This window comes from Mesocricetus auratus, unplaced genomic scaffold (genome assembly GCF_017639785.1).
Source record: "Mesocricetus auratus isolate SY011 unplaced genomic scaffold, BCM_Maur_2.0 Super-Scaffold_100011, whole genome shotgun sequence".
NCBI lineage: Eukaryota > Metazoa > Chordata > Mammalia > Rodentia > Cricetidae > Mesocricetus > Mesocricetus auratus.
The window spans coordinates 77,248,377-77,270,319 of NW_024429195.1; the positions used below are offsets into that span (position 1 = coordinate 77,248,377).

Sequence of the window (21,943 nt, forward strand, 5' to 3'; positions counted from 1 at the left end):
CATAAATGTGCAAAAGCATAATATATTTGGAGTATTTTTCCTTTCAGTGTGTGTGTGTGTGTGTGTGTGTGTGTGTGTGTGTGTGTGTGTGTGTGCACGCGCCATGGTTAATATCAGTTGTCGACTTGAGGAAAGCTAGAGAAATACAAGGTGGGGTGTTGCAGGACTGTCTGATAGGCTTAGAACTGGCAGTTAAAGGAACACCCCTACGCTCACACCTTCCTATTGGTTTGAGTTCTTCGCAGGTCTCTAATGGTTTAGACCATAGCCCTCCATCAGAAGAGTCTTATGTTCTCTCATCTTTTGATTGGAGGGTATCCTACAAACAGGGAAAGATGGGACCGCAAAGGCAGGTGTCCGGGTCCATTAAGAATGGGCAAGAACACTACCTACTTACTTTCATTATACAAAGAAATGATCAAAAGAAATGATCATTATACAAAGAAATGAACAAAATTACATGTAAAGTGCTAGTCTACTGAGGGTTGGCCTATATCTGTTGATGGCAATGTTAACTTAGTATATGCTATGTATACTATGCTTAGTATATCAATTCCAAGAAAAAACAACTGAAAATTATCTACTCCAGAGGAATGAATATTTCTTTACTTCTGAATTTTCAAAATTATAGGAGGAAATTCTGAGTCCTTATAGGAGGAAGGTGCTTTGCCAGTTGGTTGAGTCTAGACTGACTAGAAGAATTAAGGAACACTGCTAAGAGCTCATACTTGAACATTCAGTCTTCTAAAAAGACAGAAACACTTGCTGTCAGTTGCTGGTAAGTTCCAAATAAGTTAGAGAGAACAAACATACTTTCATCATTTTTTGTGGCCTAAAACTAGTATATTACCCTCATGGTGTCTAGCAAATAAAAGCCTTCCTGAGTTGTAGGTAGTGTCTCACCAGAATGCAATTTCATTAATGGCAATTGGAATTATATACAAGGTAGAATGTGAGCTTTGGACATGGGCTGTCATGGGCTCAATTCTTCTACCAGTTAAACAAGTTTATTGAGAAACTGCTAATTAAATAGAATCATGAAAATACTGACACTCAACTCTGAGAGTAGAAAAATAATGTTTTAATTTAGTTTAATATAATTCATATGTATTGAACACTGTTGTGTGTGCTGGGCATTCAGCAAGAACTAAGTCAACTCCTTAGTCTCATGAAGTTTATGACTTAGTGGGAAGAGAACATGGAAACAAGTCAGGTGGGTAAAATGTTCACCAATGACAGATGCAATTTAGAAAGACAAAGGTCAGGGGATAAGTATGTTGTGAAGGGAGGAACTTAACTACTTTATTGCAGATGGGAAAGCTTTTGTTTTGGCTAAAGCAGTGTTTTGGAACAGGACTGTAGAAGAAGTAGGATAAGCCACTGTGCTACTTGGGGAAGGACAGAAGAGGCAGAAGGACCAAGCACAAAGTCCCCAAGGTGAGGCTGTGCTTGGCACATTTCCACACAGGACTGTGCTTGGCAAGATCCTTGGAGCTGAAGGACACGGGCACTGGAGTGAGTAGAAGGTGAGGCAGGCAAGGTTGCTTCTCCTCCTCCTGTAGACCTTCTACTGCTTTGTAATGACAGCCCTTCAACGAAATAGATTGTGGGGAGAAGTAACACATGTTTTCAAAGGATAGCTCACACCAGATTAAAAAAACAGATCTTCAGGAGGACAAGGTGGAACCAGGAGACAGGTTAAAAGGCTTTTTACAGTAATCCAGGTCAGAGAAGATGGTGGCTTGGTCTAGAATATCAGCTGTGCAACTAAGGAGATGTGGTTTGGTTTTCTTATGTGGAAATGATAGGGTTTTCTGATTAATAAGATGTGGACTATAATTTAGTAGGGTGCCAAGGATTTCTGAGTAAGTGGGGAGATTGGAGTTGTCATTGCCAAGCCAGGGAACTCCATAGGAAGAGCAGGCTTTAGGGCTGGGAGAGTAAGGTGCTTTCCTTGAGGTGTACGAGGTTGAGATACCTAATAGGAACTTAACAAGGAACAAAAGTTGCAGAGGCCTGGATTAAAGAGAAAAGTCTCAAAGATACCAGGCAGTAAGCTATTAAACGTAGAGGATGCCAAGACTAGAGTACTCTTCTACTTAGAAGGAGAGAATGAAATCCCTGGTGAGGTTGGTGGAGAACCAGGTGGTCTGGACCCTTCTGTAACTTCTCCAGGATTCAGTGCCCACAACGGAACACAAAGAAAATAGTCAGTCAACAGTGTGGCATGGGAAAGGACAGCAAAGACCTGCAGTGCCCTCAGTAAGTGTCACCTCCCACCTCTGGTGAGATGTCATGCAGATGCCATGTTTCTTGTGCTGTCTTATATTTCTTTTCTGCCTCTTCAGTATGAATTCTATTTTTCAATAGTGTTGGCAATGGCAGAGCCTTATGACTTATCAATTATTAGTCAAATGTCTCAGCCACAGACCTCACTGTTGTTAGGTATCCATCTTTGTTCTATGTCTCTCTCTCTCACTCTCTCTCTCTCTCTCTCTCTCTCTCTCTCTCTCTCTCTCTCTCTCTCTCTCAGATGTTAGTGGATGGAAAGCTATGGAAGGAGTTCCCTCCAATGCAGGACTGGGAAGATGGAAAGCTGATGGGTTCCTTCCCAGGAGGCATTCCTGGAGCATCACCAAACAGCTAACAGCTAACTGATAATTTAACTTCATGGATTTTTTTCAATGCTATGGAAGAAAGAACTTGCATTAAAAATAGCTGGTAAAATAGAGCTTCTACTGCTGCTGCTAAATCCTATTGTTGTAGCCAGATACCTTGACTGATTCCAGATCACTTGTCTTTGAAGAAAGTCTGTACCTTTTTTGATGTAAATGTGGGTTCTTTTAGCTCTGGGATAAAAGAAGTCTACTTAGGAAAACTAGAGAAACACTTTCCTGAGTATATTAAAGACTTCTGAAATAATATATGGCCACAATCTTTTGGTTTTTATTATTTCTCTATCTCTAACAAATGTCACCAGATGCCTATTGGGATAATGGATGGAGAAATTAAATAAATGAATGAACTAATGTATCAATATATTATCTGCATTGAGGTGTAGGTCAGGATCCTCCTAAATAATTCTAAATAACTCTGGGTTGCCTAGGGATATAAAAAGTCATCATGAAGTATAGATACTTTTTCACAGAGAAGATATAAATCTCAGAATCTAGGCTCTATGGAGTCTTACGGGATGCTTTATTCTCCACATGAAGCTAAAGCAGAGTCCTGCCATGCCCACTTTGACTTTTACTCGTGCAGGACTCTCTAGAAGAACTGGACATCAATAAATAAAGAAGCAAGATGCTAGTGGTTTGATGCAGTGCTGCTATATTGAGTGTCCAAAGTCACAAAACCAGACAATAAGTTTCCAGTAACAAACAGTGGATCAGCCATCATATATTGAGGTTGGAGATAAAACAATGTTCTGCAACATATACTCCATTCCACCAGTCACTAAAAATTAAAAGTAACACAAAAAGCTGTTGATTTTTAAGTATGACTATATTCTCTTAAGTCTTTTCTATTTTCAGGTCAGCCACTTTTGTCCACACCATCCTATTTTCTTGACGAGATCACTGTTGAAGCTCTTAGCTCTCCCATGTACTGGCTGAAGCGATTCTTCAAGTCAGAAAGCACCTGCGAGTCGTCCAATGACTGCTTCCTTTGTGTCCCAAATGAAGACCAATCTCTCCTCTGGGGTCTTTGAGAGCCTCTACAATCAAGGCCCTCTCTACCGATCTGACTCCACATTAGATCATTGAGGAAAGGTATTTTGAGGTTTACTCATTCTGTTATTTAGGTCTATAACTTATTCTTTTTTTAATGCCCAGTAGAACTGCATATGAATACAGGACAGCCTGTTTAGCCATTTACCTCTTGAACAGTTTGAAGTACTTCCAGTTTGGGATGGCCAGAAATAACTCTGCAGGGCAACTGCACACAAGGTTTTGCAAAGCACAGACATTCATTTCTCTTTGATAAATACACAGGACAAGATGGCTTAGAAGATGATTAAACCCAGGTATAAGTCAAACTTAAAAACAATGACAACAAAAATCCCTGCCAAAGAGTATTTTTCCCAAAGAGATCAAACACATCGCATTCCCAGGAACATGTAAGAGGAGTGGTTACCTCTTGTTCCCACCCCCTCTTCATAACCTTTAACTGTGCAACTGTGTATGCTGAACTGACAGCACTAGTGTACATTGTTTCCTCTATGTTTGTTTGCCATCTGCATATCATCTTGTCCCTTGGGGAGAACTGTCTTGCTCAAAATGTTTGCCCAGTTTTTAATGGAAATGCTCACTTCCTGATTATTGAATTCTTCTTTATATATTCTGGATCTAGTCGCTTATCAAATATGATATTTAGTAATATACACTCAGAATAAAATTTGTGTTCTCGGTTTTTTTTTTTTTGCTTGTTTGTTTTTGTTTTTTTGAGACAGGGCTTCTCTGTGTAACAGTCCTGGCTGTCCTGGACCTCAATTTGTTCACTAGGCTGACCTTGAACTCACTGATTTCAGCCTGCCTCTGCTTCCTGAGGGCTAGGATTAGGGTGTACACCAGCACTGCCCAGCTATCTTCTTGTTTTTTTTGTTTGTTTTTTGTTTTACAAGACAGGGTTTCTCTGTATTATTTTGGAGGCTGTCAGTCCAGCCTAGCCTTGAATTCACAGAGATCCGCCTGCCTCTGCCTTCCGAGTGCTGGGATTAAAGGCGTGCACCACCACCGCCCGACTTTTCTTGTTTTTAATAATTAAAAAACATATTTTGGGTAAGGGGAACACCCATCTATTGCTGGTAGAACCGCAAATCTATTCGGCCACTATGGAAAACAGTGTCATGTTTCCTTGGGAAGCTGGTGATAGATCTACCACCTCAAGATGCAACTATAGTAGCACTTTTGGACATATACACGAAGAACTCTACATCTCACTATAAAGACATTTGTTCAACCATGTTCATTGCTGCTTTATTCATAATAGCCAGAAATTGGAAACAGCTTAGATGCCTGTCAAGGACCGATGAATGGATAAAGAAAATGTGTGACATTTACACAATGGAATATTACTCAACTGACCAAAAAAAAAATCATGAATCTCATAGGTAGAACTAGAAAAAACTCATCCTAGGTGAGGTGCCTCTGACCAAAGAGATAAATATGGATGTTAGTTAGCTCCCAAGTCTTCAATAAGCAGCCTATAACCCACATAACCACAGAAGTTAGGTGTGGAATAAGATGTAAAAGGAAGATCAAACAAGGTAGGTGAGGGAGGGAATGTGAAAAGGAAAATTAAACCTAAGGGCCATTTGAGGGAGTCTTATGGAAAATTAATACATGGAAAGTTTCCTTTTATTGTTGTTTTTGTTTTTGTTTGAGACAAGGTCTCACTTTGTAGCCCTGGCTATCCTGGAACTCACAGTGATCTTCCTTCTGCCTCCCAAGTGCTGGGATTAAAGGTGTGTGCCACCATTGCCTAGCAGAAGTGTCTTAAAATATATACATATATGAACGAAATATAAATTGAAACCATCAAATGACAGGGAAATAAAGCCTCAGTTAGATATCTCGTGTCACCAAATGAAATCTCCAGTGCAGGCGAATCAAATTTTTGGCCAAAGAGGCCCCATGAAAGAACACACAAACAACCCAGGCTATTAACAAGGTTATTGGTTGTTCTCCACAAACTAATGTTAAGATCCTATTGCTGAAGACAACACCTGTATAACTTACTAACATGGAAAAGGAGAATTGGTACCTACCTTTATTTTGCCTTCACCGCCAACTGACTATTGGGTACTTTTTCTTGGAAATGTTATTTTGTAGTTAAAAGTTTTTCTGTTTCTTTCTATAAACCATTTTTCTATGGTCTCCCACTTAGCTCCAGCTGACAACTTGACACAGCCTAGAGTTCTCTGAAGGAGTTTCAGTTAGGGGATTTGCCTTGCTCAGAGTAGCCTATGGGCATGCTTATGGGACATTTCTTCTTTGCTAAATGATACAGTAGGGACGAGTCCACTGTAGGCAGTGCCATCCCTATGCAGGTGGGCTATGTAAGACAGGCAGCTGAAAGCGGGCCCCAGAAAAGCAAGAGAGTAATGCTCCCCCATTGTCCCTGTGCTGGGTTCCTGCCTTAGCTCCCTTTGATGATGGACTGCACCCTAAAAGATGAAACACACGTTTCTTCTTCTAAGCTGTTACTGGGCAGCGTGTTTTATCACAGCAATAGGAAGCAAACTCATGATGTTTGTTATACATAAATACGTTTCCTTCTCTTGAAAAATGACATCTAATTTTCCAATAATATTTCCTTAAAATGCTTTGCTTTTCTCACTGAAGTGCATCTTTGTTTGAAATTAATTAATCACATATATGTGGACTTATTTCTGAATTCTGTATTTTATTCCTTTGATCCATTTACCTTTGCATGGATGCAAAAGACTTATATACTGTGACTTTAAAATAAGTCTTGACTGTAAGCACAGCAAATGTCACTTTTCAAAGTTTTTCTTTTTTTAATTCTATATCTTTGAATTCTTACATGGGCTTGAAAATTGGTTTGCTAATTTCTACAAAGACCTGCTAGAATTTTGACTCAACATCAAAAAATATTATCATTCTGTATTTTTTGTTTTTTGTTTACACAGGCTTACACGAGGGTGACTCATATCATTTGGGTTTCAGCTCAAAAATAACATCATCAGAGATATCTTTCCCTGGCTATGCAATTTAAATTATTCTTCTTCATTTCTCCATTTCAAACATTTTACTCTATTGACTCCAAGCATTAATTACAATCTGAAATTAGTCTCGTCCATCTGTTTACATAGTTGCTTAACTGTCTTTCCAAACTGAGAATATCAGTGATAGTAGACTTTATTTGTCTTACTCTATTTGTATCCATGAAGCCAAAAACAGCCTTTGACAAACAAACACTAAGCATTTATCAAATGAACCATTGGCTATTTGACAAATACATTACTAAGTAAAGATTGAACCAGTATGGAGGTATATGATGCTAACCAGTGAAGACTGAACTAGCAGGGAGGTATGTGAGGCTAACCAAAACATGCTAACTTATTCATAATGGGGTCTTCTCTGTGATGACTGTGAGGAGATAAATGTCACTAAAAGCTACAGTTCTCTGAATGGTTGCCAGAGGCGCATGTTGTGCTTGTTATGACATTACAGAAACAGGAACTTTAAAACTCTCTCCACCCATTGTTTATGCAGCATTACTTAAAAGGAGTCTTGTGATCCAGATGTGGTGGTGCACACCTTTAATCCCAGCCTTGAGGAGGCAGCGACAGGTGGATCTCTGAATTTGAGGCCTACAGAATAAGTTTCAGGACAGCCAGGACTACAAAGAGAAACCCTGTCTTGAAAAACCAAATTAATAAATAATAAAAGGGGGAGTGTGTCTTATAGTTACTTCTAATAGATTTTGGAAAGGGAATATTCTAGAATACAAAAATATTTCCACAAATATTACAAACATAAACAGCAGAAAACTTGAAGATCAGAAAAAACTACTGGTATTTCCAAAGCATTGTTTGATTTAATGATGAATTAGCCATAGTTCTGGCAGAGACAATTAGACAGTTAAATATTGTTTAATTGTGCATGTTGAAAGTAAGAACGAAGAAAATCTATTTGTTGAATCCAATCCATTATTCAAAGGCATGATTAAGAGTCCAACCTCAGAAACTTTGTTCAACACAAATATGAAGCCCAAGAGCTATGTCCAGATCTCAGTATCACACAAACAGAATATTATCCACTGAGGTTACTCTTGCTCAGAACCTTTGTTGAACTCATTCAACCCACCAAATTTGGATGACACCAGCTATGTGTTAGGGACTGTGCTTGGTGATGGGCATAAGAAACAAAAAGATTCCCAAACCTCAAAAGAAGACACAGCGTTTATCATTTCTATATCTGGAAAGGAAAGCTTCAATTAAAAAGTCACACATCATGATAATGATGATTTGTTTCCTCATTATGCTTTTGTTTTCTGTGCTTTTACACTGGCCTTTGTTCAATATTTAAGCCTTGAGGTCACAGTGGGCTTTGCTTTCCCCTTACTCAGTCCAGTGACTCACAGGCAACAGCTACTGGTCAAGTATTCTATTCTTAGCTTCTTCAAACCTGATTATTCTAAGAAACACTTTCTACTGGCAACATGGTGATCATGTTTAAATATAACTCATCCTGATCAATCTAAATCTCCTGATTTTTAACCAAGTTCCCTTTTGTTTAGATGTTGCAATTTGTTTCTTTAAGTTAACCCATATTTTAATGATCCTAGGTGACTTTAGCATGAAAGGTGTGTGTGTGTGTGTGTGTGTGGTGTGTGTGTGTGTGTGTGTGCCTGTGTGCCTGCCTGTCTGTCTAAAGCACATAGCTCTGATTGAAGATCACAGACTCCCAGTTGGGCTTCTTCTTTCCCCACATCCTGTCTGCACTTTCCAGGTTTCTGGAGCTACAGTTGTCAGGATTAGAGTAGCTGCTGAGGGGGACAGCAACTTCCAATTCATGGTTGTATAACTACAGCAATGATGGTGGTTAGATGCTTTGTAGGTACCAAGTATGGGGTAACACACATTCTTGTCTTGATGTCTGCATCAATCCTATAGGGTGGAGATTCTATCTTCTCACTTTAACAAAAAGTCTCAAGTAGGACTGGTAATTTGGTTCAATTGTATCATTAAGCAAAGCAACAAGGATCATGCCTCAGCCTCACCTGTCTGATCATAGCCTATGCATTTAGCTACTAATTTAGAAAACTACAAAGATTAAACTAAGAACTATTTCTATATCCTATGCAACTCTATTTTCCAGTCTTTCAGTAAATCAGGGAAATTTTCTGTTTCCATATGCATTTCTGTTTAAAAAAACAAGCTGTTCATGGAAGGTATCTGCTTCTATAGAGTTGGAAATACAAACCCATAGGTGATCTTTCAGTTATTTTGAAATTTTGACCATAGGTCATTTATTCTATTTTATTTTTGTACATACTGAAGAATGGGAAAGAGCTTTCTAAGTTAATACATAAGACAAAAATGTCAATATAATATGAAATACCTAGGCTTAATTTTCACAGCAAACCTTTGTTTAAATTACTTTGCCCTTTCTCTTTTTTCTTCTTCCAATCTGTAATAAAAATGAACATTAGTGTAAAAATGATCACTCTAAAATTTTTTTCTGGTCCTAGGCTTCTTTATAGGACTAACTTTTTCTGCTGTTTTTTTTTGTCATTCACTATATAATCATAATGATCAAGTGCCTAACTTTCATGGTAAATGGTTATCCAGTTTTCCAAAGAACTTGTTCTGATGACAGAATTTAGGACAGATGTAATGTATGCCTGTACTCAAGAAAAAGATAATCAAATAACACACTTTTTGAAGATAAGCAATTTTTAAAACCTCAAAATTTTCTACATTTTGGTTAAGCAATTGAACTTTATTTTTGATACTAGCTGTTGATATCCCTGCCTAAATAGCTCCAGGGATGAGTGTTTGCTTTATTGATTTCCTGTCTTTCCTAGAAAGGACAACAAATGGTTTGCACCTATTGCTGTTCCCGTCTTCAGTGGGCAAATCGCAGTTCCTTCAGTCTGTTTATTGAATTTACCTTCATGGTCAAATCAGATGGCTGTAATCAAATCAATTCTGGAACAAGCTGCACTGAATGCTGGAAGCCCATATGAATGGATCAGCCTAAAGATGATGGAATCTATGCAACTGCAAGGTAATTATTATGATTTATAAAATGAAAATGCTTTAATTAATTTACTAACAGGGAAGAAACTACATCAAAAGGACTAAAATGAAGTGAATATAACTGAGATCATTAAAATCCCTAAAGAATTAGGCTTGAGGGAAAGATTTATAAATGATGCCCAAATGACTTCATGCAGACCTACAGATCCAGCTAATGAGTGATTGCTAAATAGGATAAATGCAGATCATTATCCTTTTAGAAGGACATTAATTATAGATAATTATAGGTAAACTATCATTGCAATCTGAAATGTGATGTCCATGACACGTTGGGTCTTTTGTTGTCTCCCACAATAACACTGAATATCCACCAAGTTCAGATTTGCAAGTGAATAAAAGAACAGATCAAAGCCCAGTGTGATGAACCCAATGGAGCACTTACAATAGTAATTTTGTTTTGTTTACATATTTACAAATCACTTTCCTAATATGAGGAAGCTAGAGAAAAGTGAAAAGGTTCATGTCCACCTGTTCTGCAGAATTCAAGCAAGCAAGGCATTGTTTTCAACTTGGAGTAAGGTAGACAAAGTTCATACTCATTTACTTTTGCTCATTCTTTCTATGTCTGATCCTTGGACTGGTTGGTGCATGAAGGTGAAAGTTTAGAGGAGCTTGGTTGTCCAAATTTTAGACAACAGTCTGACATGGATGTTAAGACTAGAAAAATGTAAGTGCTACTTGATGATGAGATAATTTCATTAAGTCTACCCAGAGACATAGAATTGATAAGACACAGATATATAAGAGGACATTTTGGATATTGTGCTACCTGATTCGGGAGTTTTAAAAGGCCCATGACATGCTAACAGCAAGCTGAGGAGCCAAGAAAGCTGGCAGTACAACTTAGTTTGAGTTGCAGAAGGCTGCAAATGAGAAAAGTAGATGGTTTCTACTATCAGGTTTGATGTCCAAGGGGAAAAGTAAATGGTCTTATAGCTGAAAAAAGAACACATTAGTCCTTCCTCTTTTTTTTTCATTTTTTTCTGGATCTGTAATAAAATGTATGATACCCATTCCATTGGTAAGAGCAGATATTTACATAGCCTACTACTGGTCAAATGTTAATCTCTTATAGCAACACTCACACATATACCTAAAAATAATAGTTTACTAATTATCTGGTCATCTAGTAGTTTAGTCAAGTTGTCATATAAAATGAACTACCATGGCAGCCCCAAAACTCCAGGAAAAAAACTATGTTTTTTTCAACGCATGAATTATTCCCCAGACAATAAGAAAATACCGAACAAGAATTAGTATCATTTGTATCATTTGTATACCTCTTATCATTTGGAAATGAATCATGAGAAATCCTAAGATTGAGGAAACTTTCCATTCAAAGCATATGCATTACAGGTAAACAGGTAACATATTAACTTTACTTACTTGCTGGTCATTAAAACAAAACAAACATTGGGCATTGGGTATACACTGCAAGCCAGGAATTGAGGGAATTGAAAAGACCCAGTTTTCCTTTACGGATTTTAAAACCAGTCAGAGAACAAGACAAATTTGTGAGGGGGGGAATGTATATACATGCACAAAATCTATGGCCATGAAAACCAACAAGAAACAGTCAAATATATGTAAACACAATCACAGATATTCGATAACCTACATGGAAGCTTCATGGTATGTGCCAGCAGTAGAGTACCAGAGACAGTAGGGTCAATCAAGCTGCATTTGAAAATGCAGAAAGAGTAAAACTGTCCAAGCGGAGCAGAGAGAACAGTGAAATCTGGGTGGGAGCTTTCTTAGACACAGAGAATGAGCACGGAGAACACTCTAGCTCCTACCGCTGTCTAATCTGTACCTTGTTGTTGGTGTGACAAAAGACACAAAATGCTTCATGAATTTGTATGTAAACCCTGTGCAGGGGCCATGCTAATCTTGTCTATACCTTTAGAATATTAGTATATGAGATGCTGTAACCAGCTCATAAAGTCACATGCTCTCTAATGAATACTCCATGGCTTATCTACTTCACTATGAAAAGCATTTTATTTTACTTTATTATATTCAGGGTCTCACTGGGTATCCCCTGCTGTCCTGGAACTCACTATGTGGAACAGGCTGCTCTGGAACGCACAGAGGTCTGCTTTTCTCTGCTCCTAAGTGCTGGGATTAAGGGTCCCATCAGACTCAGATTTTACCAATAATTTTTATCAACAGAAATGTCTTTCTTCATTGAAAGCATGAAGCTGTTTATTCAAATGTGCTTTATATGCTTTTCTCCCTGGAACCTCTCATGCATTGCATAAGAGGGCATATCATTTGCTTTTCAATGAAACACTACCATCCTTATCATTTCATTTTACTTAGCTACTGATGCCAAGAGGTCTCAATTTAAGTAAATTACTTTTCAGAGTTGAAAGACTGGTTCTCTTTGAAAACATTCTTCAGAGGTCAATAGTGGTCACAGGCTTAAGAATTTGGGGCCAAGAATTAATGAGGGCTGATAAGACAGTGTTTTAATGATATGCTAGGCATCTGAATTGCTGCACTCACTTCAAAGAAAACAATATCCTGGAGAATCTTCATACTTCCTTTCATTTGACAGCCATTGTAGATTCACCCATGAAATAAACAAGAAGTGCCCCATTGCTAAGTAGCTTGAAGGAGTAGAGTTGGCAATGCCTCTGAGCCTTTTCTTGTCTTACTCAAGTATAAAATTGTAAGTACAAATGCATCTAGTTGTTATTTACTTTTCTCATAATCTTATCAATAAATCACATTCTATATAATCCTAGGCATACTCAAAGTAGAGATTTCATTAAGAGATAACTGTATTATTCTATTGGGGCTGGAGAGAAAGCTCAGCGGTCAAGAGCATTTGCTATTCTTGCAGAGGACCTGCATTCACTTCCCAGCACCCACACCCAGTAGCTCACAACCACCTATGACTCCAGTTCCAGGGGATCCAGCACCATCTTTGAGCCTCCATTGACACCAGGCACATATGTGATACACATACACATATGCAGGCACCTACACATACACATAAAATAAAAGCAAATATATTTTTAGAAAATGTCATGTTTCATAAAGACTTAATATACAATACCATGGAAGTTCCAGATAGATACTTATCATATTCTCTTGGCTAATTGGGTTCAAATGTCAGCTTTTATGAAGTGTTCAAAAGGTCACCTCATTAAGTAATCTTAACAAATACACAGACTTAGAACGGTCTCATATGGATAAAAGTTATATAATACTTGTAAATGGCAATAAACTGTGAAATTTTATTTTTTGTAAGTTGTAATGATTCTTAAAATTGCATTTACATGAGGGAGAGTATGTATGTTATTGGATACCATAGGTCCTAAAAAGCTTAAGTTATAAAATCCATCATAGATTACATGTGGGTTTAGTCATGGTCATCTTGTTGATTTCATCTTTCTTTTTCAAGGAAGAAAACAAATTTTTTAAGCCAAGTTCTCATTTTAGGCTTTAGTGACCAATCAATCAATCTAGGAACCACTTTCTATCTCTACTTGAAAAAAACCAATTAACTGTGTGCCAACACTATGCCAAGTCATTGAATTTCAACAGTGAAACAGACACAGTGGCTGTGTACATCATAGATAGGCAATAACACATTTTCAGATGGATAACACAATGCTGTTATACAAAGAATAAAACAAAGCAGGCAGAGGTGGAGAGACTTTCAATGGAAGGTCATGGAAGGCCTTCAGAAGCAGGTAGGGGCTTTCACTCTCCTTAAATTACTGTCCACACTTTCAATGTATAAAATGTAAGTACCTCCCACACAGTACTGGCTCTCGGTTCATCCATCTTCCCCTTGCTGCTTATTTCTACGAGGTTTTGCCTTTCAGAGAGTGAGTTATGAGGGGGCTGATAATGCTATTTCTGTTGACAGCTTTACAAAGAGGTTTGGTTGAAAAGAAGTCTAACAATAATGGATAAAGAAAGGTATTCTTGGATCCTAATGACAGACTTTTTTTCTGTGGCATCTTGGGCTCACATCTGCAGATAACTGAGTAAGACTTGGTTTTCTGATTGATTTCAGTTTTTCTGGGGGTATATTTGATGTTTATCATTTATAATAGATGATATACTTTTGTGGCCATTTCCATTTGTTCATTTCTGAATCTTCTAGGTAGACATCTTGAATCTTTAGTATTAACTCACATTTTGATAATCCATTAAACTAATAGGAAGATTAATGTATTCATGCTATATGTTGTATATTTTCTACTGATGACAGTTTAATTAACATTAAATTGGTCCCTCAAATCTTTGACTTATTTACCAAAGACTATTGCTAAATTACTGACAAAAAAATCTGGACATTTTAACAGTTTCAATGTCCTGTTTGCTTTATGGTGGTGCTAAATCCTACAGGACAAAGACCTAATACTGAAGGAAGTAGTTACAAGAACAAAGAAAAACATTCAACATTTTTAGAGAAAAGGAGAAAGAATGGAAATAAAGACACAAGGCATTGTACATCATTAAAGCTTATGGGAAGTTAAACTGAATTCTACACCTGCTATCAGGAGTCAGATTTCCTTGAGGGCTCCTCTTCACACATCCTAGTCATGCAATCAAAAGTGGTCAAGGCACATTTCTAAAAATCAAATTTTGGATCAGACCATAAGACTCTTAGGAAGTTTACCTTTAAACCTTCCTAAGAGTTTAGCTTCCTAAGAGTATAATATACTGGGGCTCTCCCCTGCACTGTAGAGAATTTAGACTCCAATAAGAGAGAATTCACACTCAGGGCAGTGGACTTCTTTCATGAAAGACCATATGACTAATACAATGCCTTCTTGTTAAATTGAAATCTATCTCTACACCAAGTTCTATAACAGAAACTGAATCACACTTTGTGGGGTGGATTCCTTTCCTATAGCATTTTGACTGTACACATATATTTCAATGTGTGCTGCATCTGTAATTTAATTCTTTTGGAAGACATTATGGGAGAAAGCCAGGAAGAAAAGGAGGCCTTAGCCTTATGCTCTGATCCAGAATTTCCTTGAGTTCTTCCCTACAACTGTTGAGGAAGATGTAGATAAGGAGGCTCTTTAACTCATATCCTGCTGTTGTATGTGTGCAGATCATTCAGCAGACTCACAAGAAGGTGTGGAGTAACTGAAGACAGCAGTGGGTCTCAGACATAATGTTATCAAACACTGTGGCATCTTCATTTTTATCCAAAAGAAAGACCTTCTCATTACTGACAAACTGACTACTTAGAAAATGGATTCTTGTATATTTTGACCAGTCCTTATAGCGATATTTCACAGAAACATCTACAAATTGAACAATTCATAAAAGCATCTGTAGCCTTCCATGAAATCTTAATGGGCCGTAAGTTCCTTCTAATGGCTGTGTGTGACCCAGGGTTTCTGGAATGCCCAGGCCTTCACCTACTAGATGCTAGCCAAAGACATTTAAAAATGCTTACATAATGGTTACCTAGTCAGGTACAAGGACACTACTCCTGGTGATCTGGACAATGTACTCTCAGTGCAGTATAATTTTATAGACATTTAACATCTGATTGCAAATGAGGTCAATTAAACCTCTTTGCTCATTTTCCCATGACTAACATTCAAGGCAAAGTATGCTATGATCTGCTCTTATACAACTGATTATTTTTTAACCTCAAGGCAGGATTTTACATTTTTCTACAGTACATTTTATCCTAATGATTTTTTTTCTGTTCAGCCTCTGAAGAGAATTCTGCACCAGAACTTTTTCATCCATCATATAAGCAGTTATTCCTTCTAGATTTGCAGCAGGCACAGGTTTGGAGAGCATGGTCCAATGATCACCTCGGAACTGGGCTCTGCTTTCTGACCTTTGTAGTTCTTTCCTGTGTAGGGCTCTTTCCTTCAGGGAATTAAGGGCCTAATAGTTGAAAATAGCTCAGCAGCAAACCAGTCCTGCTGTCTGTCTCTCTCAAACCTACCTCCTGACGACCAGTTATCAAACAAACAGTTAAATGAACAAATGTTGAATGAGGCTTGTTCAACCATGTCTACACATAGAGAAATCTGCTTTTTTTTTTTTTTTTTGGTTTTTTGAGACAGGGTTTCTCTGTGGCTTTGGAGGCTACCCCGGAACTAGCTGTTGTAGACCAGACTGGTCTCGAACTCACAGAGATCCACCTGCCTCTGTCTCCTGAGTGCTGGGATTAAAGGCATATGTCACAACTGCCCGGCTGAGCCATATGTTTTTACATTAATTTTTAAAACCATCATCAACTTTAAGAACACATTAAATATAACTACAGAGAGTTGAATCAGTGCAGTCACTATATAGCTTCATCAATACATTAGATATATTAGAACAATGCTATGTGCTACTCTGCAGTCTATTTCTCCTTTGTGTGGATATATGTGTGTATCTATAGGCCAGGCATCAAGGTCAAGCGTCTTCTTCATTCATTTTTCAGCTTATTTTTGGAGATAAAGCCCCTCACTGAACTTGGAAGTCATTGATTTGGCTAGACTGGCTGGCCAGTAAGCCCCAAGAGTCTTCTTGTTTCTGTTCCCAATATACTAGAGGAATGACTCATATGGCTACCTGGGTGCTAGAAATGAAACTCAACTCCATATGCTTTTACCAGCTGAGTAATACTCCATTTGCAAATGTACCACATCTTCTTTATTCATTCTTCAGTCGAGGGGCATCTAGGTTTTTTTCCAGGTTCTGGTTATAATGAATAAAGCAGTATTATCAGGACATTTGAAGGCAAATGGATGGAACTAGAGAAAAAAATCATCATGAGTGAGGTAACTCAGACCCAGAAAGGCAAATATGGGATGTACTCATTTATACGTGTAAAGTAAAGGATAACCATGCTACAATCCACAGTCCCAGAGAGGCTAGGTAACATGGAGGACCCATGGGGGGACACATGGATCTCCCCTCAAAGGGAAAAAAGATCTCCTGGGTGGACTGGGGGCACGAGGGAATGGGAACTTAAGGGACCTAGTTGGGGGTTGGATGGATGGGGTTTGTACTGAAAGAGATGATTGGAAAGGGAAGGCATTTTGGGGGTCAGATAGAAATCTGGTGGGAGGGAAACTCCCACAAATCTACAAAGATGACCCCAGCTAAGATTCCTAGCAATAGTGGATATGTAACCTGAACTGGCCATCCCCTGTGATCAGATTGGTGACTACTCCAATTGTCATCAGACAGCCTTCATCCAGTAACTGATAGAAACATACGGAGACCCACAGTCAAACTTTAGGTTGAACTCAGGGAATCCTGCTGAAGAGAGGGATAAAGGACTGTAGGAGCCAGAGGAATCAAGAACATCACAAGGACCGACAGAATCAACTAACTTGGTTCACAGGAACTCAGAGTCCAACAACCAGGGAGTCTGCATGCAACCGACCTAGGCCATTACATATGAGTGACAGTTGTGTAGCTTGGTCTACTTGTGGGACTCCTAACAATGGGAGCAAGAACTGTCCCTAATGCTTTGGTTGGCTCTTGGGAACCTATTCCTCATCCTGGATTGCCTTGCCCAGCCTAAATACAAGGGGAGGTGCTTACTTAGTCTTGCTGCAACTTGATATGCCATGCTTTGTTGATACCCACGGGAGGTCTGTCCCTTTCTGAATAGAAACAGAGCAGGAATGGACAACAGGGGTGGTACAGGAAGGTGGAGGAGGGAGTGGCAGAAGAGGAGGGGGGGAAAACTGCAGTTGGGATGTAAAATAAATTAAATTTAAAAAGAAAGGAAAAAAGTTGCATGCTTGTGGGGCAAACACTTTACTGGTTGAGCCATCTCCCTAGACCTTATTTTTCCCTATGTATAAAATTGTGATAACTTTCTATGGGTTAGACTTGTGAAGAGGCATACATATACTTAAAATATTTTATTGAGTAGGGTCTGGTACATAAGTATTCACCCTTAAGTTTCCATTTCATTGAGGGCTCACTTAAAAGTTCCTTTCCCTTGTCATATTCATTTTGTTTCCCTCTGCACAAGTCTATAGCAGCCTAGTTGTTAATACTTTCAAAGTAGGAGTTTATATCTACCAAAGATAGCCTTTCCATATTTTCACAATCATTTTGGTTCCTTATCCTCTTAGTGTATGTTAATAAAATTCTGTGAAAAATACTTTTGATATATATGGGCTTTAGTGTTCCAACTAGAAGCTAAATGACATCTTTATGATACCCACTCAGACCATTTTAGTTATGGCATGTGGTTTTATTTACTCACATCTTTGTTCATAATGGTTTTTATTCAACTTATACCTAAATAACTTTACAGGACATTGTTTTTATCAAGAAAGGATCACACAGATTTGTGAATGTGCATGCAACATTTATACATACAACATATATACTGCATCTGCACTATGAATTCCACAGATATAAAGTGTATCAGGATGCTATCCTATTATCAATCTATTAACTTCGCTAAATGCCTTGATAGTTTGTCTTTGCATTTTCTATGGATATAAACTTACAGGTGATATGTAATTCACTACGTGTCTTCTTTTTCAATCATTGTGCCTCATATTTTTCCCCTTTTCTTTTTGTATTAGCCAAGATCCTATTATATTTTTATATAAGTAATGATCTAGATTTGCCATGTTTAAATAGATAAGTATCCATTTAAAGACATCGTCATTCGTCATTTTGTAATGTGATTTACTTCTCAGTTAGAGCACTGAATTTTATCAACTGCATTTTAAGCACATCATGATTTGATGAGACTGCCCCTTTAACATGTCAACAGTAAGAGTTCCCACATGTTGAAACATTCATTCATGCCTGTGAATACAACTCATGTTTATGACCCCAGGAATCCTGATATAATTAGGTGAAAGTCCTGTTTGCCACAGGATTTTCAAAGCAGAAATAACAAAACATGATCCTTTTCACTAGAGATCAAGTGTTTGCATGTACATACACAGTGTCCACACAAATTTCTATAAACATGCATGTATAGCCAGCTACACACAGAGACATACATAAACAACTTACACATATATACAAAACAGAAACTGTAGATAAAAGTTATGTATTATGTCTATTTTATTTCAGGCCAATCATGGAAGTTCTCATTTGTGTTAACATTGAATTTTAATAACTAGTTCTAGATAGCATATTATCAGTGTAACAGTGAGAACAACATAAAATAAGACTCCACAGACTTTTAAGTGAGTCTAAATAACATAATGAATAACACCCTTTTTGGCCAACCACTATGATGTCCTCTTAGGACATTACTTCAAATCTCCAAAGCTCATGTTCTCTTTAGTAATCACGAGCTTGGAGTGAAGTGGCAATGAGGGGGAAAAAAGAACCTGCTATAAATGGTTTTTGAAAATTTCTTATGTGAATCCACAGTGTTGCTAGGGAACATGGCTTCTTAGCATTTGGAAAGCTAAAAAATCAAGCCTCTTACCTCTTTTGGTCATAGAAATATATAACATGAACTTGATTTAAGAGAGTTGGAGATAAATTGGCTTAAAATATTTGGATAACCACAACTTTCATTTTGTGTCCAACTTTTTCTTAAATAATCATATGTTCAATTCACGTTAAGAAATAAGGAGATATATGATATTGTCTTTGGTTATTATGATACCATGGAAGTGAGTTGACAGGATAATGGCTAAGAGTTCAGTGGTTGTCTATTTTGTATCATCAGTTTTATTGGGAAATAGGGCGCCTAGATATGTGGCTGTTGAAAACGTCACGGTGGGCACTGTCCTCATGACATTAGGGCTTGAAATGAGAGAAGGAGTCAAATGGTTTGTGCTCTCCCTGGAAAGGGTGTGATTCATCAGTTGATGGCCTAAATAGAACAAAATGGATTCTCTCTGTCTACCAGGGCAGGAGCTTAAATGCCTTTACAAGAAGACATGGAGTCTAGCTTTTGGACTCACACTAAAACACTGGAGTTTTATGGCTTTTAACTGCACTCACCTTAGGAGAGATTGTCTGGACCTCAGGCTTTCCGAGTCAGACTGAGACCAAAGCATTTGCTATCCAATGCCAGAGATTCTACATTTAAAGTATAGATTTGCCACTTGTTCCTATGAGGTGATTAGTGAGCTAATTCCTGCATTAGAACTTCAATTTCCTCGTCTTTAAAAGGGGTAAGACAATATTACCCATTTAACTGGTTTTTAGGCCAACTAAATGTATTGCTGTATAGAAAAAGCCCGACAGAATGTTTGGCCATCAAAATGTTTAATACATTTTAGCTAATTAATATTGGAGTGATTGTGGATTTGGTCATTCTTTTATTAGAGATTGTATTTTCAGAAAGCATTATTAAAAATTCTACAGATTCTAGAGAAGGATAAGTCCCTAAGAAACTCACGGTTTCCTGCTGACTGCACCTATAACATTATTAGGAACCAAGGTGAAAAATATGTATACAGAAAGAAAGGAACAAAACAAATGCAGTATCTAAGGATGATTGGGCATAGCCATAAAATTAAACAAGAAGGGACATCATTTAAGTGATCACCGAATATATATCCAAGAGTGTTTGTATCAAAAGAACAACATACATATGAAGAAACACAGTATAATTTCTTCTGCTTCATAAAAAATGCAGACTGCCGAGTAAGATTGATGCTGTAGGTATCAATGTGAAAGTAAATACCACAAAAACTCAGAAACTGGGAAGTGAAGAACAATTCTGTATGCAAATTGAAACCACCAGGGGGACCTAGGTAGGTGGAATATAATTACTCAGGTTGGAAAGTACCCAGGATGCTAGATTAATAATATGCCCACTTTTTTTTGCTGTTGTTGTTGGTGTTGTTTTTAAGCACAAGGCAGTTTTAAGTGGTCAAAAGTATTTAGAAACTTCTCATTTGATTTTTTTATGAACAAAAAAGATTTTGAAAGTACATACAATGTAATAGTCAAAACCGAACAGAGAGAAGGGCAGAATGAGAACGAGAGAAGACCACGGTATCCTCTATTGTTATCTATAGTTCATCTTTATATAGTCTGGAAAAGGCTTACATTGAAATACGGTGATAGAAATGAATGATTTCCTCCTGAAGGGTACACATTTCAGAGCATTATTTTCCCCTCAAACCTCATCATTCAAGTTCCCATTGCATGAAAAGAATAAAAACGCCATTATAATGAGTTTCATTGGAGAAATGTACTTGAAGCATTTGCTGCAATGCAGAAATAGATTTTTGACAATGGCACTGAAGAAAAGTCTCTGCAATTGTTTTTACAGTATTTCAGGCTGGAGCTATCTGGGCCAAATGATTCACTTCTAGATACATGAGCTCCACTCTTTTGTAAAGCGTGCACTCTCTTCTGTATCAAGGTCTATTTATTGAGCAAGCAGGCAGGAGTTTAGATCTTAAAAGATATGATGTCTGATGTCAAGGCCAGTCAACTAGAGGATTGGCACCACTGGCGACTTGGAACAGTGGCCAACACTGCTCTTTTTCAGTTTATAATGGGAATGCTCACTGTTGCTCCTCTGCTATCTGGTGTGCTGAGTTTGGAACAAGAAGTCCTACCTCATGCCTACACAGAAAGAGGAGAGGTAAATATTTGCTTATTCTAAGCTGTCTCTTTTTAGATCATTCTGTTCTAAGCTACAGCAAGAAGAGTAAGTCTGTCTGATTATTTTTTGTCAGGTACAACTTCCAAATGATTACATAGACCCAATTTATATCAAACTATTTCGTGGGGACCTTTTATCAGCATTGAGTGAACTAGTTCATCTAAGAGAGAATACATACCTACTTAATGAATAAACGCTATCTAAGCCTGTCCTGGTACCCATTATAAAATAGGTCTACGGTATTTGCATTATGTCTGAACCTGCCCCAAAAGAATAACCCTGAAGTTTCTGCAAAGTATCTATACACGTCTATTCATATCTTCCTCTTCCAGGCTGTGAGCTCTCAGCGAAGAGTCATGTCAGATGATTTGCAAAGCTCTGAAGGCACCCAACTTCCAACTCTTCCCTAGCCTTCCTCTCGGCTTGGATTCTTCCTATTTTACATTGTTCAGCAAAAAGAGAATATTTCTTCAAGGTTCAACTCAAGTGTCTGCTCATCTAAATGACCCTCATTAATTCTATACAGAGTTGTGCATTTCCTACTTCAGTTGAGTCTTTCCTGTTTCTACTACAGTTGTTCTGCGCCACAATTCTTA

General features: G+C 37.8%; 1 protein-coding gene and 1 non-coding gene across 13 annotated transcripts in view; both read right to left on the bottom strand.

Moving 5' to 3' along the window:
* Positions 1-21,943, bottom strand: part of Anks1b (ankyrin repeat and sterile alpha motif domain containing 1B) — a 1,010,332-nt gene that overhangs the window by 484,675 nt on the left and 503,714 nt on the right. The gene's annotated exons all lie outside the window — the stretch shown is intronic.
* Positions 11,622-11,728, bottom strand: LOC121143431. Its single transcript, XR_005880617.1, has one exon. It is a non-coding gene; the product is annotated as a U6 spliceosomal RNA (small nuclear RNA).